Source organism: Cibotium barometz, chromosome 17, assembly GCF_041138505.1.
Source record: "Cibotium barometz isolate CiBa-2024 chromosome 17, ASM4113850v1, whole genome shotgun sequence".
NCBI classification, from domain to species: domain Eukaryota; kingdom Viridiplantae; phylum Streptophyta; class Polypodiopsida; order Cyatheales; family Cibotiaceae; genus Cibotium; species Cibotium barometz.
The window spans coordinates 13785801-13799669 of record NC_141062.1 but is presented as its reverse complement, the minus strand read 5'-3'; positions in this window follow the sequence as shown (position 1 = coordinate 13799669).

Here is a 13869-nt window from a genome sequence, read left to right as displayed (position 1 = left end):
GAGATCTTGCAAGCACACACACACGCACTTACACAAACCCTAGAGAGAACACACAAGATGAGTGTAAGATTTCTCCCTCCAGCTTTTGAGGTGTACAGGTGTAAGAACCTTTTCTTCTGATCTTATAATTATTCCCCTCCTTGAAATAAAAGAAAGATCCTGTTTTACCCTGCTTTGGCCTGGAGAGAGAAAATGTCTAGAGGGAGGTAATTCAAAATTGAGATATTTTTTTAATATAAAAATCCTCCTAGTGTCTAAAATGGTTTCCACTGAAACAGAAATTCAAAAAGAACTTTCCAATGTGCAACTGGAATTAATTGAAAATAGGTATAAAGGACCTTAGCCTAAGGGTCGAGATTTTCAGAAATTTTTGGATTATGATCCAATTAAGGTTTCTATGGCCTAATCCTCTCCAGAGTGAATTGGTGGCCACTATTGCTTCAAACAATAGTAGAACCCTCAATCCCTCAAGCCAAAGGAGAGCTTACAAGCTCCATGTAAGCTAATTTTCTTACTTTGTTTTTAATGAAAAATCTATGATTTTCTTGATTTTTATGAATTACAGATGATTGAATTAAATTCAAATGCTATGCCTTTGATGAAAAGGCCACCCCCTTCTCTTCTTTACATTCCAACCCTTCTTAATACTAGAAAGATTAACTAAGTGATTAATTAAACTCTTCTAATTGTTTACTCTCTTGAATTTAGAAAATTGTATAGATTAGAGTTCTATAATTCTAAAAATTGGGTTACTTAAGTTAATTGTAGAAAGAAAAATATGAGAAATGGTCAGCCATACAAAGGAGGTTAAGGCAAAATTTTCCAGAATTTTGTGAAAAAGAAAGTTTGTTTTTATGTTATTCCAAAAGAGTAATTCCCACCATTTTTGCATCTAAAAGAAATATTCTAATTACTCCATGTACATATTCACCTATGAATATGCATGGATATCACTTATATTAATTATTAAAATTGATTTCTATGTATAGAAAGATGCATAAAGGAATTTTTTTAATTATAAAAGTGTTATTCTGATTAAATTTGATTTCTATGCATAGAAAGATGCATAATGAAATTTTTTAATTATAAAAGTGTTATCCTTATTAAATTTGATTTTTATGCATAGAAAGATGCATAAAATAAATTTTTTTATTACAAAAGTGTTATTCTTATTAAATTTGATTTCTATGCATAGAAAGATGTATAAAGAAATTATTTTTATTTTAAAAGTGTTATTTCTATTAAATTTGATTTTATGCATAAATAGATGCATAAAAGGATTTTTTTAATAAAAGTGTTATTCCCATTGAAGTTGATTTTTATGCATAAATAGATGCATAAAGAATTTTTATATCAAAATTAGAATTCTCTTAAATTCTATGATTAAATTCTATGAGTATTTGATAAATGAATAATTAAATACTCTAAGAGAGAAATTTCTATCGTTTTATATTCACATGGATTGTAAAAAGAAAATTCAAGAAATCTATCGAGATCAAAATATTCAGATAAATGATTAATTTATTCCTCATTGGAATTTTTAACTAATTTAGAAATCAGTTAAGTGAATATTCAAAGAAAGAAATTCAGTAAAATAGTAACTGAATTATCAAACCTTTTCGAGAAAGATAGTTCAGGAAAAATCTTATCCGACTCGAACCTTGAATTAGACTATGACCAAGACCAAACTCTTTCGTCAGTTTCGAGGAAAGAAGGTGTGACCAGTAAATACACTCAAAACTCTCGCCAAATCTAAAACTAAGTTTGAGACCCTTCGAATTGATATGTGGATCAAGGTTGTAGAATTCGAGGAATTCTAGTATGAAATTCAGAATTTCGATCAAGAAGTTTTGGAGATACTGATTCAAGAAATACTCCTTGTATTCAAAAGAAATCAAACTGAAAACTTGCATAAAAACCATGTTTTCCTAAAGGACTGTCTTACGCCAGAATGCTGGAGGGAGCATTTGGTATATGTTTTTCTAAGGGAAGTTCGGTTGCAATCAGCTGGTGGGGAGTGTTCAAAGGACGGCTCACGCGGCGGCAAAGCCTGTGCCCAGGTCTTGACCAACCTCGATATGATTGAAAAATGGTGCGCTTCCAGTATGATGGGCTAGGAGTGACAAAGCGGTCCCTGAGTGAATAGATGTGATGACATGTGAATCAGATAGATGTGAATGAATGGATGAGATGTGATGTCATGTGAATCGGGATGTAAATGAAAATTAGATGGATGAGATGTGATGACATGTGAATCAGATAGATGTGAATGAATGGATGAGATGTGATGTCATGTGAATCGGGATGTCATGTGAATCGGGATGTAAATGAATGATATGGGATGTGAATGGATGATATGTGATGAAAATGGATGTGAATGTGTATGTGAAGAATGGATGTGGATGTGTATGTGAAAGAATGGATGTGGATGTGTATGTGAAAGAATGGATGTGAATGTGTATGTGAAGAATGGATGTGGATGTGTATGTGAAAGAATGGATGTGTATGTGAAAGAATGGATGTGAATGTGTATGTGAAGAATGGATGTGGATATGTATGTGAAAGAATGGATGTGGATGTATGTGTGAAAGAATGGATGTGGATGTGTATGTGAAAGAATGGATGTGGATGTGTATGCGAAAGAATGGATGTGCATGTGTATGTGAAGAATGGATGTGGATATGTATGTGAAAGAATGGATGTGGATGTATGTGTGAAAGAATGGATGTGGATGTGTATGTGAAAGAATGGATGTGGATGTGTATGTGAAAGAATGTGATGTGATGTAAAGAGATGTGATGTGACATGAATATATGTGGATATGAAGTGATAGATATGAATGTATGGATCGATGTGGGTAGTCATACATGTGAATGATTGGATGGATGTGGATGAATGAGATAAGATGTGTATGAATGAGATATGATGTGTATGAATGAGATAAGATGTGTATGAATGAGATATGATGTGGATAGATGTGATGTGATGTTATGTGGATAGAATGTATGTGATGGGATGGTGATGAGAATGAATGTGATGGATATGAATGAATGTGATGTGATGGATGTGAATGGATGGAGGTGATGTGATGTGAAATGGATAGATGTGAGTGAATGAGATGTGATGTGAATCGGGATGTGAATGAATGAGATGTAATGTCATGTGAATCGGGATGTGAATGAATGATATGGGATGTGAATGGATGAGATGTGATGTGATGTGAATGAATGAGATGTGATGTGAAATGGATGTGATGTAAATTGGGATAGATGTGAATGGATGATATGTGATGTGAATGGATGAGATGTGATGGGATGTGAATCGGGATAGATGTGAATGAATGAGATGTGAGGTGAAATGGATGTGATGTTGATCGGGGTAGATATGAATGGATGAGATGTGAATGAATGATGTGATGAGATGTGGATGGGTAGATGCGAGTGGATGAGATCTGATGAGGATAAATGAGGAAAGATGTGATGAGATGAAAATGATGTGATTGGATGAGAATGAGAATACATATGAAATGGATGTGGATTAAATAATGTGGATTGATGTGGAACAATGTGGAAAGACGAGAGTTCGTTATAGAAACTGTATTTATGACCTCTTTTTAAATGATTGTTTTATGTCAAGAATGTTAGGGAAGCATTTTGACCGTCTTGTGAATGAGGTCGTGGAGACCTAACTGATTAAGTTACAACAGCTGACGGAGAGTCAATGGAGGACGTCTCACGTAGCAAGGTCGGTCGAGTCTTGACCAGCCTTGGTTCGATTTAAATGGTGAGCTTTCGGTACGATGGATGAGGGACTAAGGAAGCGGCCTATGATTGAAGCGCTAGGTGACCTGCGAAGGATCCTAGAGGGTGCTGACCATACGGTGCTCGGGCTTTGGGTCATGGAAGATATCCACACGTGCATCGAAGAAGATATTTTGGATCAAGGAGTAAGAGTTGTTTTCTGAATTCGGGCATGGATCTAGTTGATTGACCTTGCTGGTCCTCAACGGATGAGTCCATGGCTCTTTTATATGGATCTGTTGCTTGATCTTGCTGATCTTCAACGGAGATTCCATTTTGATTTTTATAAGAGAATATATTACCGGGTACTATGAGCTAGGAACTATCGAAAGGGCCCCTGAGTGGACAGGTGGTGAGCGTTCTGGTTGCCAATGATGCCATAGGTACACCGATGAAGGAAAATTGGAAATTACGATTCAACCGGATATTTTGGAGGATTATGATCAGTGATACTATAGTTTCATTAAAAGATTGTTTTAAAGACAACTAAATCTCTGAAAAAGGCAATTTTATATTGGGTGTGTAAGTGGTGTGACTAGTTTTAAGTTTGCATGAATATCCGGCTAGGGGGCCTAGGAACTCTTTTCCCTAGTACCCGAGACAAAACCTAACCAAATTCTTAAATTGATCCCATCACACTATAGTGGTTGGGCGGTTGGCTAACCCACGGGACTGTTAGGCTAGACGTATGGGTCCCTAAAAAGAGACTCAATTATGTTATGGTACGATAGATGAAGTAAATCCTAGATAAAAATTGTTCTATGGAAAAGAATCAACCGCTATGCCTCTCAATGAGGAAAAAAGCGTTGGTCTCTATGATCCAAGTGCAAGTCTTTTCCTTAATCTGACTATGGGACTTACGGGCTTGGTCAGATCAGTTAAGTTAGTTAAGGCTCTTGACTACGTTAGAGTAAAAATATCCCGGAGGAATCGCCCGCCGTGCTTTCCAGGCGAGGGAAGTTTTTCCAGGTTCGGTTTTTCCAGGTTCGGTTTTGGAAGAACCAAGGGATTAGTCTCTTGTCGGATATACGTGGGCGAGGCCCCGAGTGAGGGACCCTGCCCCGCGCAAGAAGTGCTACTTCCGCTGCTAGCACCCGAGAATTCGTTGCGCTGAGGAGACAGGGATCTTTCAATGAGAGACTGAAAATTGATGTTCTTCTTCTTCTCAATAGAAGGGTTCTACCAAAAGATAAGGGGAATACAACCTAAGTACTAAAGTACTATGTACATGCTGTCCATAATGTGAACACTAAGTGAGTGAGCTAGCAAGATAAATATGCCATAACTTAATGGTGGACTAGTGGTTGGTGTAGTCCAGCTATAGAATCATTGGGGTGAAGATCTATCATGTCAGCATCTCACCAAACACGCCAATGATGTAAGTAGTGGAAACGGTCACCCAGGCATATCATAAGTGTCAGCTCAATTGATCTTGACATCTCAACACTCCCCCTCAAGCTCAACTCCATCTCTAGGACTCCAAGCATAGTCTAGAATCTATGAAGCTTCTCTGCTCTCAGGGCTTTTGTGAAAATGTCAGCTACCTGCTCCTACTTGCTCCTCTGTGCTAACATACATGAGATCAATGTCTCCTGCTAAGACTCTCTCTCTGATGAAGTGATAATGGACCTCTATGTGTTTCGTCGGCGCATGAAAAATTAGGTTCGTGGCCACCTGTATACTGCTAAGGTTGTCACAATAGATGACAACATGTAGCCCCAAATCACCAAGTAGCTTACGCAACCAAGCTACCTCACATGCTGCCATTGTAGCACCCCTATACTCTGCCTCCGTACTCAACAAGGCAACTCTTGGGTGCTTCTTGCTACTCCATGTCACAACATGACTCCCAATAGAAAACATAAATCCACTGCTAGATCTCTTATCTGTGTGATACTACCAACCCAATCTGCATCGGTGTATTCAAACACCTGCAACTCTGTTGTACCAGCCTCATAAAAGAGACCATAGTCTAATGTAGACTTCACATAGCACAATGTGCACCTCACACCATCCAAATGTGGCTTTCAAGGAACCTGCATAAATTGACTCTGCAATCCAATTGTATAGTTCAAATCTGGCTTGGTGATCGTCATGTAAATCAAGCTACCCACTATCTTCCTGTATATAGTGGGGTTCTCCAAAATCTCACCCGTAATTGCACTTAACTTGCCATTTGAATCTAATGGCATAGAAATTGGCTTACAACCAGCCATACCATACTTGGATAGCATGTCCAATGCATACTGCCTCTGTGACAACCGTATGCCCTTAGCCGTCCGAAAATAATAACCTCAATGCCAAGGAAGTACCTCATCTCACCCAAATCCTTCATGTCAAATTTCTCCTTCAGGAGACATTTCACACTCTCAACTTCCTCTCCACTATCACCCCCAACAATCAAGACATCCACATAGATTATGATGACCACAAGGCCCTTATCACTCTTCCACGCACATAGAGTGAATGATCAGCATCTGCCACATGAAAACCAATGGTAATAAGATATTGTGCTATCTTATCATGCCATGCTCTTGGTGCTTGTTTCAATCTATATAAAGCTTTACACAACTTGCATACAAAATCAAGATGACCCACATCTTCATAACCTGGTGGGCTGATCCATATACACTTCTTCTTGCAAACCACCATGCAGCCACCACAATAACAACTCTCACGGTTGTCATCTTGGCAACGGGGCTGAACGTCTCCTTATAATCAATTCCATAAGTTTGAGCATAATGTCCACGATCACTACATGGTATTTTTACAGCTTCTCTTGCCTTTCTTACAATAAGAATGCCCTACAAAAATGTCAGATACCAGGAGGATCACCAATCTTCTCTTTTCTTTTTCGTGATGTACTAACTATATTTTCAGGACTCGTAATTTGACACAGCCTGCCACTCCATAGTCTATCAACAAACCTAATACAAGAAGACTCCTAGTCCACTCAATGAATGTGATTGCTGACTTACATTCCGTGCAATCACATTTCCAGTTACATCAACCCCAACATCTTTTTCAGCAGCATATACCACCTACTCATTTCATCAAACACAACATCTCTGCTTACCCTCAACTCACATGTAGTAGGGTTATATCATCTATATCCCTTTTGCTCAAGGTAATATCCAATAAACACACATTTTTCTTCCTTTGCAGATCCACTTTGTACACAACTCATCTGGCACATGCACATAGGCAATACATCCAAAAACTTTCAAGTGAGACAAATCAGGTTTCTTGCCACTGAATTTCTCCTCTGGTGTTACATCATGTATGGCTATAGTAGGGGTCCTGTTCGTGATATAATTTTTTGTGGAAGAAGTTTCAGCCCAATAGCTATGTGGCATATTATTCTTTATCATCAATGCTCGTGCTATCTCTACAATGTGCCTGTTTTTTAGCTCAACAACATTTTGCTGCAGAGTGTATCTACATGTAAACTGTCTCTTGAATGCCATTATTTTGGAACAAATCAAAGAACTCATTGGAGAAGTAATCTCCCCCTCCATCTAACTGTAGGCACTTCACATGCTTTCCTATCATGAAATAAACCCACACTTTCCTCATGTGATCATCAATGAATGTTACATATAATACCTGGGACGACCACCCATAGACGTAGTTTTTGCAAGACTCCATACATCTGAATGCACCACATCTAGTACATCCCTGCTCACATTTCTATCGTGTCGAAACACATACTTTGACATGCTTCACTTTTTGCATACCGTCAACCTTAAACTTAGGCAGCCCTATCACAATTTCTTTAGTCTGCATAGACTTCATTCTTTGCACATTTACATGCCTGATTCTCTTATGCAACAACTCCTGTACCCTATGCAAACATTATAGCTTTCACTTCAAGCATATTTACATCTAGTGAAAACATTTTTCCCACTCCATTGCCTTTTGCAACCAACCTGTACTTGTCTTTAAAGTCTTCAAAATAACAACCATATTTTTAAAGTGCACCTGCAAACCTTGCTTAATTATCTGGCCAATAGAAACCATATTTTTTGTAATATTTGGAACGTGAAGTACATCTGTAAGATCACCTTACCATTCTACATAGACAATGGCACATTTTCAACATGGGTAATTGGATGAGTAGTATCATCCCCTGTTTTAACAAAAGCTAGCTTTTCAAGATTTTTCATATCCTTGAACCACTCGCCAAACTGATCACGTGGTTTCCTTGCCTCTGAGTTGGCCTCTTCCACATGTGTGTTGTTGTTGTGATTCATGGGAATATTGTTTGCTGAACATAATTTTGATTACCTATTCGGCCACCACCTTGGCCACGGCCTCGTCCTCTACCTGCACTTGTATAGAAGACATTTTGCTCCGAATTACCTTTGTTTTGTGAAGACTGGTCTTCACCCAAAATATTTTCTTCAATGATCAGCATTGACACCAAATCTATAAAGTTGGGAATGTTCTTGAATAGACGCCTTGAATGCCTTGTGTTGTGGTCTGACATCACGTAGACATACTTCCACCTTATCATTATCAGAAACACAAATATATGCAAGGGATTCCACTATGCCCTTAATTTTTAAGACATAATCATTCACATACATGTTTTTCTTCTCCACAATATGAAGCTCATTTTTCAACTAAATCTTTCGTGCCTTGGTGTTAGTTTCATACAACTTCACCAAGGTGTCCCATGTCCCCTTGGGTGGCTTAGCATCCTGTATATGCCTACTTATGGTATCCTATATGCCAATACATGACTTTCTTACTCCTTGATTCCAATCCTTGTATTCTTTTACATTTGCAGGAGTTGGATTATTCTCAGGTATCTTTGGTGCCTCTTCATGTTCAACTTTAATGTAGTCCCATTAGCCTTTTCTTCCCATCAGGAAATTTGTTAATCTAAACCTCCAAGCATGGAAGTTGTTCTTTTCAAGATTCTCTACAACAATCTGGTTAATTCCATTATTTGACATCGTGTCTGCAACACAAACTCACCCAAAACAACACTCTTATTTGTTGTATTCTCTGCAACGGTACTATACTGCACCCAAACTGTCACAACCAGGGACCTCAATTTGCATAGATACACCCAATAGCACCTGTAAGACCTCTTTGCAGTACACACAGTGTCTACACAACCGATTGCCCTTCATGCTGTTCCAAAAATAAAATTTTGTAGAGAATCGAAACTTACCCGCGCAGTGCATGTGAACGCTTGCTGTGAATTGAAAAACGGAGGTCAAGATGCGTCCAAAATGCTTTTTTCCCCGAAAAAAATTCTATCCAAATGACAACATAGTTGCCTTGTAGCTCCACTCCCATGAAGACAGCTCCTCAATTGGAGTTAGTTTTCCCGTGCCTCCCAAAGAGCTCCCAACAAGGGTGTAGTAGCCAACACAAAGGGGGAAGAGTAGGTGAAGCTCTCACACCCTCGCACTGCTTCCTGTGCTTCTCTTTCTTGTCGCTCAGATTATTAGCATGAACTAGGCCTTGATACCATGAAAGGATACAAGGAAGAAGAGATCTTGACCTCTTACAAGCACACACACACTCACACAAACCCTAGAAGAGAACACACAAGATGAGAGGCTGAAAATTATTGTTCTTCTTCTTCTCAACAAAAGGGTTCTACCAAAAGATAAGGGAAATACAACACAACTACTAAATTACTATGTATATGCGCCCCATAATGTGAACATGCTAAGTGAGTAAGCTGGCAAGATAAGTATGCCATAACTCAATGGTGGACTAGTAACTAGTGTAGTCCAGCTGTAGAATCACTGGCAAAGATCTATCATGTCAACATCCTACCAAACACGCCAGTGATGTAAGTAGTGGAAACGATCACCTAGGCATATCATAAGTGTCAGCTCGTGTTGAGCTTAACATCTCAACAAACATGATGGGGATTAGCATTGGTGCTATGAGTTGCACATATTCCTTTGTTAATGCAAGCATAATCTCTGTACCAACTCATTAACATCCACCTCCAATGATGACAACATAGCTAAAGACATATTGGCTCCTAAACTGTCAGACTTGCACAGTATCTGTGTGTGGTTGTGGCTATGGCATTGGCATACGTACTAGCATAGGCATTTTAGCTTGTATAAGAATTAACACTATAGCTTACAAAACTATACTTGGCACTACATCTACTTCATTGCTCTTTTTAGCCTCTTTATGTGCACCAATCACATTCTCTACTTGTGATAAAGTAATATTCCCTATAAATATTTGGTCATTCAACTTTTGTGGTGATTTCCATCCCAAAGTCTTACATTGAAGCATATGGTGGAGACAGTGGTTCAATATCAAAAACAGTGGCTTGTACATCCTCAACTTCCTCTTCTTCTAAGAGCTGGTTCCTTTTATGGATCTCACTGGTCTTAGTGCCCTAGATATAATTCTTGAGGAACTCTACACATAATTCTAGGTCGATATAGTTTAGGAGCTGCAATGCATATACCTATGTAGACCCACGCTTTCTCATCTTCCAAGAATAGTAGACACTACTCCTGAGTGGTATTGGAAATGCACCTTCCTTTGAGAGGTCTCCATGTCTTTAATTAATTAGGCTAAGTGTAATTCTCATAAGATTCAAAAAACCATGGTTTAGCGAAAACAAGGTGGAATTTGGTTGGTAGATGGTTGTTAATCTACCCATGATATTTTGTTGATGGTAAGAGCCGTGGATTTTCTATTGGTTCACTCTAAATAAAGTGTGTGCATGTAATTGTAAGATTGAGTGTAGCCCCCCATTTTTATGGTTTGCATGGATTGTATGCAAACCATGGTTGGATTGCATGCAAGTCATTTTTATGGTTTTTATGGATTACATGGTAGGTATGGCTTGACATTAACTCAAGTAGACTAGGTGCTTGTAGAGGCTCTCAGAATAGCCACCTTTTCAATTATGAATACCCCCTCCCCTCCTTGTAAAATCCACAAATTTTATTCTAGGGATTAGAGTAGTCCATTTCATAGTTTTCAATGCCTAGTACATGTCCTAAGTTAGTATAGTCACTTTCGATCACTTCAAGCTCTTCCAAAGTGTACATAGATTGTGTCAAATTGAAGTACTACAAATAGGAGGGTGCCAAAAAAATTCGTGGGATTCTAGAGGGTTGTGCAAACCCTTGTCGTCTCAAATAGCACACCTACACAAGTCCCAAAGCTAGGCCAAAGGCACTGCTTACATTTGTAGCTTAATTTGGCTTTTTCTTTGTATTTCTCTTACTTTTGATTGGTCTAAAATGAATTGTTGTGAATCAAGTATTTTCTATAAAAGTAATTATGTAAACCTTAGGATTTCACCTGGTACAATGAGATTTCCTAAGGTTGTGTGCATAGTATTCTCTATAATTATGTAAACTTCACCTAGAAAAATGGGTTTTCCTAAGGTTGTGTGCATAGGATGAATAAAGTATTCTTTGTAATTATGTAAACCTTAGGATTTCACCTAGGACAATGAGTTTTCCTAAGGTTATATGCATAGGATTAATTAAATCATCTAAATGAGAATTCTATTAATTCTAAGGTATGAAATCAATTTTAGGTTGAGAGATTAGATTATTTTTTAAGAAATGAATATTCTCTACCCATACCCTTAGAAACAGAAAACTAATTGCCATAGAAGCTACCTTAGGATAAAATTTACGAATAATACTCAATATTTTGATACGTGTGTACCTAAAATTTAGGGATAACACTCAATATTTTGATAAGTGTGTACCTAAAATTTAGGAATAATTCTCAATATTTTGATAAGTGTGTACCTAAAATTTAGGGATAACGCTCAATATATTGATAAGTGTGTACCTAAAATTTACAATGTTGAGCCTTGGGTAGGATAAGATAAATTGCTTTGAATTTTGATATTACATAGGGTTAATTGAGATGTGCAGTAAATTATGCACATAAATGTGTACATTGAGATGTGCAGTAAGTTATGCACATAAATGTGTACATTGAAAATGTGCACAAATGCGCACATCAATGGTGCACATGGATGTATACATTGGCCCCTCTATGTACAAGAAATTAATTTACAAAGATTAGAATATTAATAAAGATTTTAGAATAAAGTCTATTTTAGGGATAGCCCTAGACCTAGAGAGAGAAAAGGGATTAGCATTCTAGAGAGAGAAAAGGGATTAGCATTCTAGAGAGAGAAAAGAGCTTTAGATGGAAGAAAATACCCTAGATTAATTAGAAATTGTTTAGAGGAATGTTAAGAATCCTTTTTGAGCATTGATGCAAAGAACTCTACAAAGAAAATGATTCTACAAGGATAATTCTAGAGAAAGAAGGAGAGAATTTAGAGAGAGAGAGAGAGAGAGAGAGAGAGAGAGAGAGAGAGAGAGAGAGAGAGAGAGAGAGAAATGACCTTCTAAACAAGAACGATTTAGTATAAGATAGGATAAAACTCTAGAATTAACTTAAGAAAATCAAGTTTATCTTGATCATGATTAGATCTCTCTTAAGAATGAAAGAATTTTAGAGAGAGAAATCCCCACATGAACCTCAATTCAAAAGATTAAGAGTGCCCTAATTAAGTGAAGGGATGTATTTTAAAAGCAAAGTCTAAGATGCCTTGAAAAGATTAGACTTAATAACTTTTGATGGAGAATAACAAAAATTAAGATCATAAAAAAATAGGGACTGATGTGCTTAATTAAAAAAGAGGCTTAATCCTTAAGAAATGTGATGATGATAGGACTTGAGAAACCAAGGTTGAAATGAAATTAAGGGACCTTCGAGAAGAGATATCCTTAAGATGCTTAAGAATGACCAAGGTTCTCGACATAGGATACAACCTAACTACAAGAGCTAGATTAATGACTTCAAAATGGTCACCATTGAAATGTACACAAAGATCTCTAAGCTACATTGACTAGATTAGACTTGGAAATAATCCTAAGAAAGAAGATTCTTGAGAAGACTTCGCTAGGACATGTTATGTGGTTAAAGGACTAAATGGCTTGGAGTTTTGACTACAGAGCTATGATGTACACTACTTCAAATGTGATTATGGTGTATTTTGATTACAAGATGCTTATTTGCTTGGAATATGCATTGCATATGTTTGTTTGTGTGTAGCATACATGTGAAGGTACCACACAAGTTTATGGATTATCATATGGGTGCCATCCATGGGGTGTATCACACAAAGGTGGTTGTTTGAGACCTTGACCCCTCTCGATCGAATGTGGGTGTGCTCCTAGCATGATTAGTGTGAGGAAAAAAGGACATGAAGTGACTCTAGAGTGAAACAGGCAGGGTAGTGCCTAGTGGCTAAGTATGCAATGCTAGTACTAGATATATGTGGCTCCTAACACTAGTACCTACAGTGTTCATGCCTCTAGGATAGGTGCCGACGACCAAGAGAAGAAACTCTTGAGATTATTTGGCACTTCTGTTGAGGCAAATGTGAGACATTGTAGGGATCCTTCGATCATTACAATGGACTAATAGTGTTCGTGCTCATCAGTGTATACCATCCTCATCTAAGGATCACAGTCGTGGTGCAAGGAGATTTATGATGATGATGTGACACTAAGGTGTTACTTGGATATTTGTCATGTAATGTGGACATATGATATATACATGATTTGAAAAAGAAAGTGTGACATATGTTTTCTTTTGAAAGGACTATTTTATAAAGGAGTGTGTGTGTGAACTCTTGCTTTAAGTAGTGTTTGTGATATGGGTATATGAGTTCATACCATCTGTATAGGTCTAGTGGAGGGTGGAAGGCTAGACCCATAGGAATTCTTGCTTTAAGTAGTGTATGTGATATGGGTATATGAGTTCATACCAGCTCTATAGGTCCAGTGGAGGGTGGAAGGCTAGACCCATACATAGGATAAGAATTATTCCAGTCAGATTCAAAGGAACTGATGGAATAGCCAAGTATTAAGACATTGTGATATGAGGCCCCAAGTGAGTGGCTTTACCCTTAGTGTGATTGGCTGTCATATTTAGAGGGGTAAGGATTGTATTTTATCGTATGATATAATGCCTAAAACTAAAACTTACATCATTTTACTGGGTTTCTCTTTTAGATAGAATAGTAGCT